The sequence below is a fragment of the Solanum stenotomum genome, chromosome 11, assembly GCF_019186545.1.
Source record: "Solanum stenotomum isolate F172 chromosome 11, ASM1918654v1, whole genome shotgun sequence".
Classification (NCBI taxonomy): domain Eukaryota; kingdom Viridiplantae; phylum Streptophyta; class Magnoliopsida; order Solanales; family Solanaceae; genus Solanum; species Solanum stenotomum.
The window spans coordinates 54,471,419-54,479,571 of NC_064292.1; the positions used below are offsets into that span (position 1 = coordinate 54,471,419).

At 33.7% G+C, this 8,153-nt stretch overlaps 1 protein-coding gene and 1 pseudogene across 1 annotated transcript in view; one reads left to right on the plus strand and one right to left on the minus strand.

Annotated features, from left to right (window-relative positions):
• LOC125843862 (uncharacterized) overlaps positions 1-8,153 on the minus strand; it is a 573,332-nt gene that overhangs the window by 294,508 nt on the left and 270,671 nt on the right. The gene's annotated exons all lie outside the window — the stretch shown is intronic.
• Positions 3,451-5,509, plus strand: LOC125843919 (8-hydroxygeraniol dehydrogenase-like; annotated as a pseudogene).

Genomic DNA, 8,153 nt, shown 5'->3' on the forward strand with positions numbered 1-8,153 from the left:
TTTTTTTTTTTTTTGCCTTTTTATTTTCTGAATTGACCTAATAGAGGACCCATATTATTTCCTTCTTCATTAATCTAAACAAATAAATGACTTATACTAAGTTATATTTGAAAAAAAAGATGCACCGACAGCTTTTATCCCCAATTATAATGAATTGAGATATTGTTCTCAAGTGGTAGGGTCGATGTTGTATTTATTATTTTCCTTTACATGTAGTGACTCTGCGATGGTCCTCCAAATAATTATAATAAGGTAAGCTTGAAGATAAGCTTTGTATTTACTCCTTTTAATTGAATGGATGAGGTCCGATTTTTTTACTAGACCCCCCTAAACTTCAAATTTCTTTTTAGTATTTTGATTGAAATTCAATTTGATCAAAATATTAGATTCTTATTTTTTTGCAAATTTGTGCATATTCGAAAACAAACAAAATAGTAGGATCAAGGGTGAGATGTGGGGGTTGAGTTGGGTGGCGTGGAAAGAATATAATCTACCTGAAATGTTATTTATGAAACTTTTATTTTTTACATTGTGTTAGGACTTTATTTTCCTAATTATTAACGATTTTGTAAAAAAATATTTTTCAAAAATATTCGACCAATCAAACATAGAAAAATTAAAAAATATTATCTTTCTCACTAAACACACACAATTTATTATTTTATTTTTTTTCAAATTATTGTTACCATCTTTTCTGATGGCTATACTGGAAAGGTAATCAATCACCAACCATATATCCTAATTAATTATTGTGGAACGAAATTAAAGCGACGCAACTATCATTTTCGAGAGCTAAATTATAGATGCTCCCTCAACTAAAAAATCTTTTTCAAATTATTGTGTTTTTCACTTATTAAATTATAGCATTCAACGTGATCTTTGATGTAACTTTAAATTACAAGATTGAAAAATCTTCTTCATTTTCTTAAACATCGTGCAAAGTCAAACTACGCCATTTTTTCTGAAATGAAAAGAGTAATACACACAAAAAATTAAGAAATTCGAATAATTCTTAAAAGTTTGCTCGTAAATGCGAAAATATGTGTGAAAAAACGTCGGAACTATACATAATACTTCCTCAACTCATTACGGAGGTCCTCATATAGTTTTTACAAAAGAAAATTCGGGTGCCCCATAGGCACCAAATTCATGGGCTAATACAGACGAAAAACCAAGATAGTTGGGTAATTCCTAAAAGTTGGCTGGTAAATGCAAAAATATGTGTGAAAGAAATGGCGGGACTCTACGTAATACTTCCCCAACTCATAACAGAGGTCCTCATATAGTTTTTTCAGAAATTTTTTTTGGGTGCCCTAAAAGCGCTAGATCCATGTGCTATAATACACACGAAAACCAAGAAAGTCGGGAAAATCCTAAAAGTTGACTCTTAAATGCGAAAATATGTGTGAAAAAATGACAGAACTATACGTAATGTTTCCCTAACTCATTTTGAGGTCCGCATATAATTTTTTCGAAAAAAAATTTCGCATGCCCAAAAGGCGCTAGAACCATGGGCTTATACACACGAAAAATGGTTAAAGTTTGGTAATTCTTTAAAGTTGACTCGTAAATGCAAAAATATGCGTGTAAAAAATGGCGGGACTATTCGTAATGCTTCCTCGTATAGTTTTTTAAGAAAAAAATTGCAGGTGCCCCAAAGGCGCCAAATCCATGGGCTAATACACATGAAAAATGGTAAGAATCGGGTAATTCCTAAAAGTTGGCTCATAAATGTAAAAATATGCGTGAAAAAAATGGCTGGGCCTTATTTAATGCTTCCCAACTCATTACGGAGGTCCTTATATAGCTTTTTAGAAAAAACTTTTGGGTGCCCCATAGACGCTAGATCCATGGGTTAATACAGACGAAAAAAGACGAAAGTCGGGTAATTCCTAAAATTTTGCTCGTAAATATGAAAATATGCGTGAAAAAAATGTCAGGACTATACGTAATGCTTCCTTAACTAATTATAGAGGTTATCATATAGTTTTTTCATAAATGAATTTCGGGTCCCAAAGACGACATATCCATGGGATAATACACACGAAAAATCAAGAAATGTGCATGAAAAAAACGACGGGACTATACATAATGCTTCCCCAACTCATTGCGGAGGTCCTCATATAGTTTTTCAGAAAAAAATTTCGGGGTGCCCAAAGGCGCCAGATCCATGGGCCAATACACACAAAAAATCAAGAAAGTCGGGTGATTCCTAAAAGTTGGCTCGTAGATGCAAAAATATGTGTGAAAAAATTGGCGGGACTATACACAATGTTTCCCAAACTCATTACGAAGGTCCTCATATAATTTTTTTCAGAAAACTTTTTTGGATGCCCAAAAGGCGATAGATCCATGGGTTACTACACACGAAAAATCAAGAAAGTCGGGTAATTCCTAAAAATTAGCTCACAAATATGAAAATATGTGTGAAAAAACGACGGGACTATACATAATGTTTTCCCAACTCATTACAGAGGTCCTCATATAGTTTTTTCAGAAAAAAATTTCGGTTGCCTCAAAGGCAGTTGATCTTTGGGCTATTACACTCGAAAAACCAAGAAAGTCTGCTAATTCCTAAAAATTGGCTCATAAATGCGAAAATATGCATGAAATAAATGACGAGACTACACATAATGCTTCTCCAACTCATTATGGAGGTCTTCATATAGTTTTTTCGAAAAAAAATTTAGGTGCCCTAAAGGCGCTAGATCCATGGGCTAATACACACGAAAAACCAAGAAAGTTGTGTGATTCCTAAAAATTGGCTCGTAAATGCAAAAATATGCTTGTAAAAAATGGCGGGAATATACATAATACTTTCCAACTCTTTACTGAGGTCCTCATATAGTTTTTTCAGAAAAAAAAATCGAGTGACCCAAATGGGCCTGATCCATAGGCTAATACACACAAAAAACCAAATATAATCTATATATAAAGTTAATTTTCAAACATAAATATATGATCTGATTCAAAATCAAAATTACTGAATTCTGTCGAGGGATATACATAAACCAATTGATTCGGATTTATTATTTACCAAATCAACCAATTGCATTTGTTTTATATATTAATAAATCAAACCAAATCAAGAAAGTCTAGTTTTTTCTCTATTTTTTCAAAATCTTCATGATTCCATACAATCATGTTAAAACATTTCACTGAAACCAATTTCTACTAAGCATGTCACTACTACACATAGTTTAAAATAATATAAAGACTAATTTTTTTAATTACAAATTAGTGGCTAGACCTTGGTCACGTACTACTGAACCATTTTCCTAGAAATATCATATAATATAAGATACAATATTATCTTATATTAAATAATAAAAAGGCAAATTGTACAGAGAAGCCATGACGATAACATTTGTTTCATACCTCATCGACTACGTCATTAGCCATCAACTCAAATGCCTATATATTCAAATGAAAAATCAATACATTGGACTATAACTTTACTCAAATTAATTGTTCTAATAATAATAATAATAATATCTCCAAATATAAACAAAAATCAAGAAAATGGAAAAATCACATGAAAATGTTAAGGCATTTGGATGGGCAGCTAGAGATACTTCTGGGGTACTTTCTCCTTTCGACTTCTCAAGAAGGTACCATCTTTTCGGATTTACGTTATATAAACTGACAATATAGATAGTGTATATTTTATATGAATTAGATCTACACAACATATCTACACCGATAGTGTATATCAATTTCGAACATATTGATATGTTTATCGAACAATATATATCTGTAACTTTTCTTGTTGAATAGTAAAGGGTGACTGGTGAAAAAGATGTGCAATTCAAGGTTATGTACTGTGGAATTTGTCATTCTGATCTTCATCAACTCAAGAATGAATGGAGCAATAGTATATCCAATGGTACCAGGGTAAGTTTCATTTTGATCCATCTATTTTACTGTGTTCTTTAATTATAACTCTGTCGTAGACAAAAATCGTTATATCTAATTTAATTTAAGTGAAAAATGGTAGATGAGCAGACTTATTATTCACCAAGTTTCAAAAAAAGTGTTCTTATAATTGCATTATATGTAGATACAGAGGCAGAGCTAGGATTTGAACAGTATAATCATTGCAACATATGTAGTTTGGATAATTTTTCCTTTTCTCTAATTGTTTGGACAACAAAACTGTAAATTTGATCATCAAGATGATGAAATATGTTACTAAACAACTAGCTAAATCGGATTAATAAGCTTAGGACCCCATAACGTAGTTAGGGGTAAGTTCTGCTTACATTTTATCCTTTGACTCGACTTGTGAGATTACACTGAATATATTGTTGATTACAGGCATGAAGTTGTTGGTGTAGTAACTGAAATTGGTAGCAAAGTTGAGAAATTCAAAATTGGTGACAAAGTTGGAGTTGGATGTTTAGTAGGATCATGTAGAAAATGTGAAAATTGTGACAATGATCTTGAAAATTACTGTCCCGATATGATATTGACGTACAATGGTGGTAACACTGATGGAACCACCACGTATGGTGGTTACTCCGATATAATGGTAACGAACGAGCACTATGTGGTCCATTGGCCCGAAAATTTACCAATGCAAGCAGCTCCCTTGTTATGTGCAGGGATCACAACTTATAGTCCTTTGAGATATTACGGACTAGATAAACCTGGAATGCACATCGGTGTTGTTGGTCTGGGTGGTTTGGGACATATGGCTGTTAAATTTGCTAAGGCGTTCGGAACCAAAGTTACTGTGATAAGTACATCTGTCAGTAAAAACGACGAAGCAATTGATCATTTAGGGGCAGACTTGTTTTTGGTCAGTCGTGACCCTGACCAAATGCAGGTCGATCAATCAATCAACTCTGTTTCAATTTCAAATTTATAACATAGGCGTGACTTACGAATAATACTAATTTTCGTTTGTATGTTAAATACGAGCAGGGTGCAGCGGGGTCACTAGATGGCATCATTGATACTGTATCTGCGATTCGCCCTCTTCTTCCATTGATTAATTTGTTGAAAACTCATGGGAAGCTTGTGATGGTTGGTGCCCCTGAAAAACCACTAGAGTTACCTGTATTTCCCCTGCTTTTAGGTACGTTTGGTTATAAATAGACGATTTTGTACCTACATTTTTTTTATATATTGATACGTATGTATTAATATAATGTGTGTAAATGTAATAGGAAGGAAACTAGTGGCAGGGAGCGGGATAGGAGGGATGAAGGAGACACAAGAGATAGTAGATTTCGCGGCAAAACATAACATAACACCAGATGTTGAAGTTGTGCCAATGGACTACGTGAATACAGCGTTAGAACGCCTTTTGAAATCGGACGTGAAGTATCGTTTTGTGCTTGACATTGGCAACACATTGAACAAGAGTTGAGATGAGGGGGACATCTTGGTCAAGAAAATGAGTGTGTTATAGGGTTATGATTTTGTATTAAACTTGTACGTTTTGTTGTTTAGTTTATTTCTTATGTTTTGTGTTTCAAAAGGAATAAGGAGTTAAAAGAATAAATACGATCGCGATATTGTGTTTTCTAATATTGACACTCCGTAAAAACTACCAGCATTCAATGTTTACATCAAATTATACTGATTTATCAGGGTTAAGTCATGAATTAAGGTGAAATATATGCATTATTTAACTATAGTTCAGTGAATAAAGTGTATGGGTAGGCATGTGGTGAAGGCTTCATAGGTCTTTTGTCCTGTTTCTCACTACCTTATCTTGCCACTTCTTTTCCCGTGTGATTACTCATTAGAAATGCACTCATTTAGGACGGGGAATGTCACAACCCGCTCAAAACACCACAACTTTCCATCCAACACAATGTGCCAAAAATAGTCGGTTGGAGCGCGGGTTATGTCCCTAGTCATCATATATTCATTGAATCAGTATAAACATCGAGTACGATTAAATTTTTGCTTCTAAATTAACAAGTATAGTTTTGTCGCAGCACATATCGAGTTTCTTTATGTATGCGTATGACTATCCTTCAGTGAGTAGAGCAAAATGCAATAAATTATATCTATAATGCCAATGGAATTATTTTAATAGGAATAAGAAATATCAAATTGTTAAGTTTAGCTAAATTATGGTAAATATTTACCTGCACGATGTATTTATACCCAATTAATAAATCATTTAAACTTTAATTAATTAAAAAATAAGATAAAAATACATATTACCTAAATAATTATGTGGTAAATTTGTCTATAAACACCCAATATGGATACATTTTTACCCTAAATTATGTGTCCGATATATCAATGAGTAAAAGTTAAGCGTTTATTATACGGAAAAGGGTCATATTTACTCCCGTGCTCTCATAAAAGGGTTATATTTGCCCTTTGTCATTTTTTTTGATATATTTGCCCTACCATCCAACTTTAGTCGCATATTTGTCCTTGAACCATTAAGTGTCATGTCTCCTACTTTTATCATTCTACATGGTGCCTATGTGGCATATCTACATGGATATATATTTATTCCACCAAAAATTTCTTCCTAATTTAATTATTAAATCAAGGGCTTAAATCTATCCATTATCTAAAACCCAACTCCTAATATTATTTCATTGTCACTTTTCCAGAGAAAAACACGATCTCTTGAACATTGTTAAGTTAAAAAAGTTCAACATAAAAAATATTTGATACTTCTTCATTTTTTTAATTATTTTTTGGTCATATAGTTTTTTTGATGGTTTTTGATTTATTGTGGCTATGATTCTTACTGTTTTCCAATAGTCCCTACTGTTTTGAGATGAGAAGAGCAAAAAAGGATCTCTGTAGCTGTGTGCTCAAACTCAAAGCTTCTCTGTTGCTTGAACATATGAATGAGCAACTTTGTTTATCTGTTAAATGATTTTCTCTGGAAAAATTGAAAATGAAGTAATATTAGGAAATGAGTTTTATGTAATGGATGAATTTAATAATTAAATTAGGAGGAATATTTTGGTGGAATAAATATATATCCATGTAGATGTGCCACATAGGCGTCATGTAGGATGATAGACATGACACTTAACGGTTCAAGGGCAAATATGTGCCTAAAATTGGATGGCAGGGATAAATATATCAAAAAAGTATAACGAAGGACAAATATAACCCTTTTCTGAGAGTACAGGGGTAAATATGACCCTTTTCCAGTCAACCCGAGTTCCCAGCCCATTTCACGCGCAGCACACCAAATTTACAGCTTGACCCGACCCTGTGCGTTCTTCTTCCCAGCAGTGAGCGAAACCCAGAACTCTACTCAGCTTAAAGTGTTTCTTAGAGCAACTGGCCTCTTCTTCATATCTGCTCTTCCTTATCCTAATGCAAAGCTCTGATTCATCTTTATACAACAAACGAACTCCAAATTTCACCTTTTCTCCGGAATCATCTGTTTCTCCAAAATCATCATCTATATCATCAATAAAATCTAACTCAGATTCAGCTTTATACAACAAACGAACTCCAAATTCCTTCTCTTCTCCAAAAACATCTAACTTAATGCGTCCATAGTCATTTGGTGTTTTTTCATTTGCATTAGATGCATCCCATAAGCCACCAAGAGGTATCAACAAAAATTCAATAGTATGAGAACTATATTGTTTATGGCTGGATAAGGCAAATTTCTGGGTCATCGACGACATCCCATCATCACATAAGGGGATCAAATGAGCTGTGATGCAATCATTTAAATAGCCAGAGTAACATACAGCAAATCCCAAGAAGTTATCACTTACATACCAATTCTTAGGCAGATTGACTGATATACTTGTGCCCATTCCCTGATGGTGGAACCAACTTGGGATATACTCCGCCAAACTCCTAAACACTCTTAGTGACAAGGAATCTGAAACAGAGATGTCATGCTGCAATGATGAGATATTCTGAAACAACGAATTACAGATCAAATCATTGCTCCAATCTGCATCTATTATGTCTAATTGCTGTGGAAATTCTGGCAGCTGTGTAAGTCTCTTGCAATCTGATAATTCCAACCATCGAAGAGCACCAAGTTCGGATATGCTTTGAGGCAAATGCTCAAAATTATTTCCACTGAGATGCAACTCTTCCAAAGAGGATAAGGATCCAATGTCTTCTGGCAGCTGTGTAAGCCTCTTGCAATTTCTTAAGTACAACAATTGAAGAGCACCAAGTTTGGATATGCT